Here is a 12,435-nt window from a genome sequence, read left to right as displayed (position 1 = left end):
TACAGTAAACCTGAAGTAAAGCATCTGAATGTAAAACAGGTCTCACAGGATAGGTTCAAAGCATAGACGGTAAGAAGCGTCAGTCCTCTTGTATTTATGTCAGCATTGTGCCGTTTGTGTTTAATTCCGATGCAATTTCTGTGTTTCATCGTCAATAAGATGGTCCAAGGGATACAGTAAACTTGAAATGAAGCATCGGAATCTAAAACTGGTCTCACAGGAAAGGTTAAAATCATAGACAGTAAGAAGAGTCAGTCTTCTTGTACTTAAGTCGGCAATGTGCCTTTTGTATTTAATTCCGATGTTATTTCTGTGTTTCATCGTCAATAAGAGGGTCCAAGGGATACAGTAAATCTGGAGTGTAGCATCGGAATCAAAACTGGTCTCACAGGAAAGCTGCAAAACATAGACAGTAACAAGACTCAGTCTTCTTGTCCTTAAGTTGGCATTGTGCCTTTTGTATGTAATTCCGATGCAATTTCTGTGTTTCATCGTCAATAAGCAGGTCCAAGGGATACAGTAAACCTGAAGTGAAGCATCGGAATCTAAAACTGGTCTCACAGGAAAGGTTCAAATCATGGAATGTAAGAAGAGTCAGTCCTCTTGTACTTAAGTCGGCATTGTGCCTTTTGTATTTAATTCCGATGCAATTTCTGTGTTTCATCGTCAATAAGAAGGTCCAAGGGATACAGTAAACCTGAAGTAAAACATCGGAATCTAAAACTGGTCTCACAGGAAAGGTTCAAAACATAGACAGTAAGAAGAGTAAGTCTTCTTGTTTTTATGTGGGCATTGTGCCTTTTGTATTTAATTATAACGCAATTTCTGTGTTTCACCGTTAATAAGAAAGTCCAAGGGATACAGTAAACCTGAAGTGAAGCATGGGAAGCTAAAACTGGTCACACAGGAAAGGTTCAAAACATAGACAGTAAGAAGAGTCAGTCTTCATGTACTGATGTCGGCATTGTGCCTTTTGTATTTAATTCCGGTGCAATTTCTTTGTTTCATCGTCTATAAGAAGGTCCAAGGGAAACAGTAAACCTGAAGTCAAGCATCGGAATCTAAAACTGGTCTCACAGGAAAGGTTCAAATCATGGAATGTAAGAAGAGTCACTCCTCTTGTACTTAAGTCGGCATTGTGCCTTTTGTATTTAATTCCGATGCAATTTCTGTGTTTCATCGTCAATAAGGAGGTCTAAGGGATACAGTAAACCTGAAGTAAAGCATAGGAATCTAAAACTGGTCTCACAGGAAAGGTTCAAAACATAGACAGTAAGAAGAGTCAGTCTTCTTGTTTTTAAGTGGGCATTGTGCCTTTTGTATTTAATTCCGGCGCAATTTCTGAGTTTCACCGTCAATAAGAAAGTCCAAGGGATGCAGTAAACCTGAAGTGAAGCATCGGAATCTAAAACTGGTCTCACAGGAAAGGTTCAAATTATAGACAGTAAAAAGAACCAGTCTTCTTGTACTTAAGTCGGCATTTTGACTTTTGTATTTAATTCGATGCAATCTCTGTGTTTCATCGTCAATAAGAATTTCCAAGGGATACGGTAAACGTGATGTGAAGCACCGGAATCTAAAACTGGTCTCACAGGAAAGGTTCATATCATAGAATGTAATAGGAGTCAGTCTTCTTGTACTAAAGTCGGCATTGTGCCTTTTGCATTAAATTCCGATGCAATTTCTGTGTTTCATCGTCAATAAGTAGGTCCAAGAGATACGGTAAACCTGAAGTGAAGCATCGGAAATTAAAACTGGTCTCACAGGAGACGTTCAAAACATAGACAATAAGAAGAGTCAGTCTTCTTGTACTTAAGTCGGCATAGTGCCTTTTGTATTTAATTCCGATGTTTTTTCTGTGTTTCATCTTCAATAAGATGGTCCAAGGGATACAGTAAACCTGAAGTGAAACACCGGAATCAAAACTAGTCTCACAGGAAAGCTTCAAAACATAGACAGTAAGAAGAGTCAGTCTTCTTGTACTTAAGTCGGCATTGTTCATATAGTATTTGATACCGATGCAATTTCTGTGTTTCATCGCCAATAAGCAGGTCCAAGGGATACAGTAAACCTGAAGTGAAGCATCCGAATCTAAAACTGGTCTCACAGGAAAGGTTCAAATCATGGAATGTAAGAAGAGTCAGTCCTCTTGTACTTAAGTCGGCATTGTGCCTTTTGTATTTAATTTCGATGCAATTTCTGTGTTTCATCGTCAATAAGAAGGTCCAAGGGATACAGTAAACCTCGAAGTGAAGCACCGGAATCAAAACTAGTCTCACAGGAAAGCTTCAAAACATAGACAATAAGAAGAGTCAGTCTTCTTGTACTTAAGTCGGCATTGTTCATATAGTATTTAATTCCGATGCAATTTTTGTGTTTTATCGTCAACAAGAAGGTCGAATATATACAGTAAACCTATAGTGAAGCATCGGAATCCAAAACTGGTCTCACAGGAAAGGTTCAAATCATAGACAGTAAGAAGAGTCAGTCTCCTTGTACATATGTCGGCATTGTGCCTTTTGTATTTAATTCCGATGCAATTTCTGTGTTTCATCGTCAATAAGAAGGTCCAAGACATACAGTAAACCTGAAGTAAAGGATCCGAATCTAAAACTGGTCTCACAGGAAAGGTTCAAAACATAGACAGTAAGATGAGTCAGTCTTCTTGTTTTTATGTAGGCATTGTGCCTTGTGCCTTTTGTATTTAATTCCGACGCAATTTTTGTGCTTCATCGTCAATAAGAAAGTCCAAGGGATACAGTAAACTTGAAGTGAAGCATCGGAATTAAAGCTGGTCTCACAGGATTGGTTCAAAACATAGACAGTAAGAGGAGTCAGTCTTCTTGTACTTAAGTCGGCATTGTGCCATTTGTATTTAGTTCCGATGCAATTTGTGTGTATTATCGTCAACATGAAGGACCAAGGGATGCAGTAAACCTGCAGTGAATCATCGGAATCTAAAACTGGACTCACAGGAAAGGTTCAAAATATTGACAGCAAGAAGAGTCAGTCTTCTTGTTCTGAAGTCGACATAGTGAAATTTGTATTTAATTACGATGCAATATCTGTGTTTCATCGTCAATAAGAACGTCCAAGGGATACAGTATACCTGAAATGAAGCATCGGAATCTAAAACTGGTCTCACATGAAAGGTTCAAATCATAGAATGTAAGAAGACTCAGTCGTCTTGTACGAAAGTCGGCATTGTGCCTTTTGCATTTAATTCCGATGCAATTTCTGTGTCTCATCGCAAATAAGAAGGTCCAAGGGATACAGTAAACCAGAAACAAAGCATCGGAATCTAAAACTGGTCTCACAGGAAAGGTTCATAACATAGACAGTAAAAAGAGTTAGTCTTCATGTACTGAAGTCGGCATTGTGCCTTTTGTATTTAATTCCGATGCAATATCTGTGTTTCATCGTCAATAAGAAGATCCAAGGGATACAGTAAACCTGAAAGGAAACATACGAAACTGAAACTGGTCTCACAGGAATGGTTCAAATCATAGACAGTAAGAAGAGTCAGTCTTCTTGTACTTAAGTCGTCATTGTGTCTTTTGTATTTAAATCCGATGTAATTTCTGTGTTTCATCGTCAATAAGAAGGTCCAAGGGATACAGTAAACCTGAAGTGAAGCACCGGAATCAAAACTGGTCTCACAGGAAAGCTTCAAAACATAGACAGTAAGAAGAGTCAGTCTTCTTGTACTTAAGTCAGCATTTTTCATTTAGTAATTAATTCCGATGCAATTTTTGTGTTTCATCGTCAATAAGAAGGTCCAAGATATACAGTAAACCTGAAGTAAAGCAGCGGAATCTAAAGCTGGTCTCAAAGGAGACGTTCAAAACGTAGACAGTAAGAAGAATCAGTCTTCATGTACTTAAGTCGGCATTGTGCCTTTTGTATTTCATTCCGATGCAATAACTGTGTTTCATCGTCAATAAGAAGGTCCTAGGGATACAGTAAACCTGAAAGGAAACCTAGGAATCTGAGGCTGATCTCACAGGAAAGCTTCAAATCATAGACAGTAAGAAGAGCCAGTCTCCTTGTACTTAAGTCGGCAATGTGGCGTTTGTATTTAATTCCGATGTAGTTTTTGTGCTTCACGTCAATAAGATGGTCCAAGGGATACAGCAAACCTGACGTGAAGCATCGGAATCAAAACTGGTCTCACAGGATAGCTTCTAAACATATACGGTAAGAAGAGTCAGTCTTCCTGAACTTAAGTCGGCATTGTGCATTTTGTAATTAATTCCGATGCAATTTCTGTGTTTCATCGTCAATAAGAAGGTCCAAGGGAAACAGTGAACCTGAAGTGAAGCATCGGAATCTAAAACTTGTCTCACAGGAATGTTTCAAAACATTGACAGTAGGATGAGTCAGTCTTCTTGTACTTAAGTCGGCATTGTTCATATAGTATTTGATACCGATGCAATTTCTGTGTTTCATCGCCAATAAGCAGGTCCAAGGGATACAGTAAACCAGAAGTGAAGCATCCGAATCTAAAACTGGTCTCACAGGAAAGGTTCAAATCATGGAATGTAAGAAGAGTCAGTCCTCTTGTACTTAAGTCGGCATTTTGTCTTTTGTATTTAATTCCGTTGCCATTTCTGTGTTTCATGAGTGAATAAAAAGGTCCAAGGGATAGAGTAAACCTGAAGTAAAGCATCGGAATGTAAAACTGGTCTCACAGGAAAGGTTCAAAGCATAGACAGTAAGAAGAGTCAGTCTTCTTGTACTTAAATCGGCATTGTGCCTTTTGTATTTAATTCCGATGCAATTTCTGTGTTTCATCGTCAATAAGAAGGTCCAAGGGATACAGTAAACCTGAAATGAAGCATCGGAATCTAAAACTGGTCTCACAGGAAAGGTTCAAATCATAGAATGTTAGAGGAGTCTGTCCTCTCGTACTGAAGTCGGCATTTTGCCTTTTGCATTTAATTCCGATGCAATTTCTGTGTTTCTTCGTCAATAAGAAGGTCCAAGGGATACAGTAAACCTGAAGTAAACCATCGGAATCTAAGACTGGTCTCAGAGGGAAGGTTCAAAATATAGACAGTAAGAAGAGTCAGTCTTCTGGTACTTAAGCCGTCATTGCGCCTTTGGTAATTAATTCCGATGTAATTTCTGTGTTTCATCGTCAATAAGAAGGTCCAAGGGATACAGCAAACCTGAAGTGAAGCACAGAAATCAAAACTGGTCTCACAATAAAGCTTCAAAACATAGACAGTAAGAAGAGTCAGTCTTCTTGTACTTAAGTCAGCATTGTTCATGTAGTATTTAAATCCAATGCAATTTTTGATCTTCATCGTCAATGAGAAGGTCCAAGATATACAGTAAACCTGGAGTAAAGCATCGAAACCTAAAACTGGACTCACAGGAAACGTTCAAAACATAGACAGTAAGAAGAGTCAGTCTTCATGTACGTAAGACGGAATTGTGCCTTTTGTATTTCATTCCGATGCAATATCTGTGATTCATCGTCACTAAGAAGGTCCAAGCGATACAGTAAACCTGAAAGAAAACCTACGAATCTGAGGCTGATCTAACAGGAATGGTTCAAATCATAGACAGTAAGAAGAGTCAGTCTCCTTGTACGTATGTCGGCATTGTGGCGTTTGTATTTAATTCCGATGTAATTTTTGTGTTTCACGTCAATAAGAAGGTCCAAGGGATACAGTAAACCTGACGTGAAGCACCGGAATCAAATCTGGTCTCACAGGAAATCTTCAAAACATAGACAGTAAGAAGAGTCAGTCTTCTTGAACTTATGTCGGCATTGTGCATTTTGTATTTAATTCCGATGCAATTTCTGTGTTTCATCGTCAATAAGAAGGTCCAAGGGATACAGTAAACCTGAAGTAAAGCATCGGAATCCAAAACTGGTCTCACAGGAATGGTTCAAAACATTGACAGTAAGAAGAGTCAGTCTTCTTGTACTTATGTCGGCATTGTGCTTTTTGTATTTAATTCGGATGCAATTACTGTGTTTCATCGTCAATAAGAAGGTCCAAGGGATACAGTAAACTTGATGTGAAGCTTCGGAATCTAAAACAGGTCTCACAGGAAAGGTCGAATTCAAAGAATGTAAGAAGCGTGAGTCCTCTTGTACTTAAGTCGGCATTGTGGCTTTTGAATTTAATTCCGATGCAATTTCTGTGTTTCATCGTCAATAAGAAGGTCCAAGGGATACAGTACACCTGAAGTAAAGCATCGGAATCTAAGACTGGTCTCAGAGGGAAGGTTCAAATTATAGACATTAAGTGAAGTCAGTCTTCTAGTACTTAAGTCGGCATTGTGCCTTTTGTATTTAACTCCGATGCAGTATCTGTGTTTCATTGTCAATAAGAAGGTCCCAGGGATACAGTAAACCTGAAACGAGACATAGGAATCTTAAACTGGTCTCACAGGAATGGTTCAAATCATAGACAGTAAGAAGAGTCAATTTTCATGTACTGAAGTCGGCATTGTGCCTTTTGTATTTAATTCCGATGCAATATCTGTGTTTCATCGTCAATAAGAAGGTCCAAGGGATACAGTAAACCTGAAGTGAAGCACCGGAATCAAAACTGGTCTCACACGAAAGCTTCAAAACATAGACAGTAAGAAGAGTCAGTCTTCTTGTACTTAAGTCGGCATTGTTCATGTAGTATTTAATTCCGATGCAATTTTTGTGTTTCATCGTCAGTAAGAAGGTCCAAGATAAACAGTAAACCTGAAATAAAGCATCGGAATCTAAAATTGGTCTCAAAGGAAACGTTCAAAACATAGACAGTAAGAAGAGTCAGTCTTCATGTACTTAAGTCGGCATTGTGCCTTTTGTATTTCATTCCGATGCAATATCTGTGTTTCATCGCCTATAAGAAGGTCCAAGGGATACAGTAAACCTGAAAGGAAACATAGGAATCTGAAACTGGTCTCACAGGAATGGTTCAAATCATAGACAGTAAGAGGAGTTAGTCTTCTTGTACTTAAGTCGTCATTGTGCCTTTTGTATTTAAATCCGATGTAATTTCAGTGTTTCATCGTCAGTAAGAAGGTCCAAGGGATACAGTAAACCTGAAGGGAAGCACCGGAATAAAAACTGGTCTCACATGAAAGCTTCAAAACATAGACAGTAAGAAGAGTCAGTCTTCTTGTACTTAAGCCGGCATTGTGCATTTTGTATTTAATTCCGATGCAATTTCTGTGTTTCATCGTCAATAAGAAGGTCCAAGGGATACAGTAAACCTGAAATGAAGCATCGGAATCTAAAACTGGTCTCACATGAAAGGTTCAAATTATAGAATGTAAGAAGAGTCAGTCGTCTTGTACGAAAGTCGGCATTGTGCCTTTTGCATTTAATTCCGATGCAATTTCTGTGTCTCATCGTAAATAAGAAGGTCCAAGGGATATAGTAAACCTGAAGTAAAGCATCGGAATCAAAAAATGGTCTCACAGGAAACGTTCAAAAGATAGACAGTAAGAAGAGTCAGTCTTCATGTACTTAAGTCGGAATTGTGCCTTTTGTGTTTCATTCCGATGCAATATCTGTGTTTCATCGTCAATAAGAAGGTCCAAGGGATACAGTAAACCTGAAAGAAAACCTACAAATCTGAGGCTGATCTAACAGGAATGGTTCAAATCATAGACAGTAAGAAGTGTCAGTCTCATTGTACTTATGTCGGCATTGTGGCGTTTGTATTTCATTCCGATGTAATTTTTGTGTTTCACGTCAATAAGAAGGTCCAAGGGATACAGTAAACCTGACGTGATGCACCGGAATCAAAACTGGTCTCACAGGAAACCTTGAAAAAATTGATAGTAAGAAGAGTCAGCCTTCTTGTACTTAAGTCGGCATTGTGCATTATGTATTTAATTCCGATGCAATTTCTGTGTTTCATCATCAATAAGAAGGTCCAAGGGATACAGTAAACCTGATGTAAAGCATCGGAATCAAAAATTGGTCTCACAGGAATGGTGCAAAACATTGCCAGTAAGAAGAGTCAGTCTTCTTGTACTTAAGTCGGCATTGTGCCTTTTGTATTTAATTCGGATGCAATTACTGTGTTTCATCGTCAATAAGAAGGTCCAAAGGATACAGTAAACTTGAAGTGAAGCATCGGAATCTAAAACAGGTCTCACAGGAAAGGTTCAATTCATAGAATGTAAGAAGAGTCAGTCCTCTTGTACTTAAGTCGGCATTGTGCCTTTTGTATTTAATTCCGATGCCATTTCTGTGTTTCATCGTGAATAAGAAGGTCCAAGGGATAGAGTAAAAATGAAGTACAGCATCGGAATGTAAAACTGGTCTCACAGGAAAGGTTCAAAGCATAGACAGTAAGAAGAGTCAGTCTTCTTGTACTTAAGTCGGCATTGTGCCTTTAGTATTTAATTCCGATGCAATTTCTTTGTTTCATCGTCAATAAGAAGGTCCAAGGGATACAGTAAACCTGAAATGAAGCATAGGAATCTAAAAATGGTCTCACAGGAAAGGTTCAAATCATAGACAGTAAGAAGACTCAGTCATCTTGTACTTAAGTCGGCATTGTGCCTTGTGCATTTAATTCCGATGCAACTTCTGTGTTTCATCGTCAATTAGAATGTCCAAGGGATACAGTAAACCTGACGAGAACCATCGGAATCTAAAACTGGTCTCACAGGAAAGGTTTAAATTATAGACAAAAAGAAGAGTCAGTCTTCTTGTACTTAAATCGGCATTTTGACTTTTGTATTTAATTCCGATGCAATTTATGTGTTTCATCGTCATTATGAAAGTCCAAGGGATACAGTAAACCTGAAGTGAAGCATCGGAATCTATAACTGGTCTCACAGGAAAGGTTCAAAATATAGACACAAAGAAGAGTCAATCTTCTTGTACTTAAGTCGGCATTGTGCCTTTTGTATATAATTTTGATGCAATTTCTGTGTTTCATCTTCAATAAGAAGGTACAAGGGATACAGTAAACCTGAAGTGAAACACTGGAATCAAAACTGGTCTCACAGGAAACCTTCAAAACATAGACAGTAAGAAGATTCAGTCTTCTTGTACTTAAGTCGGAATTGTGCGTTTTGTACTTAATTCCGATGCAATTCCTGTGTTTCATCGTCAATAAGAAGGTCCAACGGATACAGTAAACCTGAAATGAAGCATCTGAATCTTAAAACTGGTCTCACAGGAAAGGTTCAAATCATGGAATGTAAGAAGAGTCAGTCCTCTTGTACTTAAGTCCGCATTGTGCCTTTTGTATTTAAATTCGATGCAATTTCTGTGTTTCATCGTCAATAAGAAGGTCTAAGGGATACAGTAAACCTGAAGTAAAGCAACCGAATCTAAATCTGGTCTCACAGGAAAGGATCAAAACATAGGCAGTAAGAAGAGTCAGTCTTCTTGTTTTTAAGAGGGCATTGTGCCTATTGTATTGAATTCCAACATATTTCTGTGTTTCATCGTCAATAAGAAAGTCCAAGGGATACAGTAAATCTGAAGTGAGGCATCGGAATCTAATACTGGTCTCACAGGAACGGTTCAAATTATAGACAGTAAGAAGAGTCAGTCTACTCGTACTTAAGTCGGCATTTTGACTTTTGTATTTAATTCCCATGCAATTTCTGTGTTTCATCTTTAATAAGAAGGTCCAAGGGATACAGTAAACCTGAAGTGAAACACCGGAATCAAAACTGGTCTCACAGGATTGGTTCAAAACATAGACAGTAAGAGGAGTCAGTCTTCTTGTACTTAAGTCAGCATTGTGCCTTTTGTATTAAATTCCTATGCTATTTTTGTGTTTCATCGTCAATAAGAAGTTCCAAGGGATACAGTATACCTGAAATGAAGCATGAGAATCTAAAACTGGTCTCACAGGAAAGGTTCAAATCATAGACAGTAAGAAGACTCAGTCATCTCGTACTTAAGTCGGCATTGTGCCTTTTGTATTTAGTTCCGATGCAATTTGTGTGTTTCATCGTCAACATGAAGGTCCAAGGCATACAGTAATTCTGAAGTGAAGCATCGGAATCTAAAACTTGTCTCACAGGAAAAGTTCAAATTATAGACAGTGAGAAGAGTCAGTCTTCTTGCACTTAAGTCAGCATTTTGACTTTTGTATTTAATTCCGATGCAATTTCTGTGTTTCATCGTCAATATGAAGGTCCCAGGGATACAGCAAACCTGAAGTGAAGCATCGGAATCTATAACTGGTCGAACAGGTAAGGTTCAAAATATAGACAGCAAGAAGAGTCAGTCTTCTTGTTCTGAAGTCGGCATAGTGCCATTTGTATTTAATTCCAATTCAATTTCTGTGCTTCATCGACAATAAGAAGGTCCAGGGGATACAGTAAACCTAAAGTGAAGCATCGTAATCTAAAAATGGTCTCACAGGAAAGGTTCAAAACATAGTCAGTAAGAAGAGTCAATCTTCTTGTACTTAAAACGGCGTTGTGCCTTTTCTATTTAATTCTGATGCAATTACTGTGTTTCATCATCAATAAGAAGGTCCAAGGGATACAGTAAACCTGAAGTGAAGCTTCGGAATCTGAACCTGGTCTCACAGGAGAGGTTCAAAACATAGACATTAAGAAGAGTCAGTATTCTTGTACTTGAGTCGGCATTGTGCCTTTTGTATTTAATTCCGATGCAATTTCTGTGTTTCATCGTCAATAAGAAGGTCCAAGGGATACAGTAAACCGGAAATGAAGCATCTGAATCTAAAACTATTCTCACATGAAAGGTTCAAATCATAGAATGTAAGAAGAGTCAGTCTTTTTGTACTTAAGTCGGTATTGTTCATTTAGTATTTAATTCCGATGCAATTTTTTTGTTTCATCGTCAATAAGAAGGTCCAAGGGATACAGTAAACCTGAAGAGAAGCATCGGAATCTAAAACTGGTCTCACAGGAAAGGTTCAAAACATAGACATTAAGAGGTGTCAGTCTACATGTACTGAAGTCGGCATTGTGCCTTTTGTATTTAATTCCGATGCAATATCTGTGTTTCATCGTCATTAAGAAGGTCCATGGGATATAGGAAACCTGAAGTGAAGCTTCGGAATCTAGAAGTGGTCTCACAGGGAAGGTTCATATCATAGACATTAAGAGGTGTCAGTGTTCATGTACTTAAGTCAGCATTGTGCCTTTTGTATTAAATTCCTATGCTATTTCTGTGTTTCATCGTCAATAAGAAGGTCCAAGGGATACAGTAATACTGAAATGAAGCATCGGAATCGGAAACTAGTCTCACGAGAAAGGTTCAAATCATAGACAGTAAGAAGACTCAGTCATCTTGTACTTAAGTCGGCATTGTGCCTTTTGTACTTAATTGCGATGCAATTTCTGTGTTTCATCGTCAATAAGAAGGTCCAAGGGATACAGTAAACCTGAAATGAAGCATCGGAATCTTAAAACTGGTGTCACAGGAAAGGTTCAAATCATGGAATGTGAGAAGAGTCAGTCCTCTTGTACTTAAGTCCGCATTGTGCCTTTTGTATTTAAATCCGATGCAATTTCTGTGTTTCATCTTCAATAAGAAGATCCAAGGGATACAGTAAACCTGAAGTGAAACACCGGAATCAAAACTGGTCTCACAGGATTGCTTCAAAACGTAGACAGTAAGAGGAGTCAGTCTTCTTGTACTTAAGTCAGCATTGTGCATTTTGTATTAAATTCCTATGCTATTTCTGTGTTTCATCGTCAATAAGAAGGTCCAAGGGATACAGTATACCTGAAATGAAGCATAAGAATCTAAAACTGGTCTCACAGGAAAGGTTCAAATCATAGACAGTAAGAAGACTCAGTAATCTCGCACTTAAGTCGGCATTGTGCCTTTTGTATTTAGTTCCGATGCAATTTGTGTGTTTCATCGTCAACATGAAGGTCCAAGGGATACAGTAAACCTGAAGTGAAGCATCGGAATCTAAAACTGGTCTCACAGGAAAAGTTCAAATTATAGACAGTGAGAAGAGTCAGTCTTCTTGTACTTAAGTCGGCATTTTGACTTTTGAATTTAATTCCGATGCAGTTTCTGTGTTTCATCGTCAATAAGCAATTCCAAGGGATACAGTATACCTGAAGTGAAGCATCGGAATCTTAAAACTGGGCTCACAGGATGGTTCAAATCATGGAATGTAAGAAGAGTCAGTCCTCATGTACTTAAGTCCGCATTGTGCCTTTTGTATTTAAATCCGATGCAATTTCTGTGTTTCATCTTCAATATGAAGGTCCAAGGGATACAGCAAACCTGAAGTGTAGCATCGGAATCTATAACTGGTCGAACAGGAAAGGTTCAAAATATAGACAGCAAGAAGAGTCAGTCTTCTTGTCCTGAAGTCGGCGTAGTGCCATTTGTATTTAATTCCAAGTCAATTTCTGTGCTTCATCGTCAATAAGGAGGTCCAAGGGATACAGTAAACCTAAAGTTAAGCATTGTAATCTAAAAATGGTCTCACAGGAAAGGTTCAA

Source organism: Schistocerca serialis, chromosome 6 (genome assembly GCF_023864345.2).
Source record: "Schistocerca serialis cubense isolate TAMUIC-IGC-003099 chromosome 6, iqSchSeri2.2, whole genome shotgun sequence".
NCBI lineage: Eukaryota > Metazoa > Arthropoda > Insecta > Orthoptera > Acrididae > Schistocerca > Schistocerca serialis.
Note: the sequence above shows the minus strand (reverse complement) of the source record.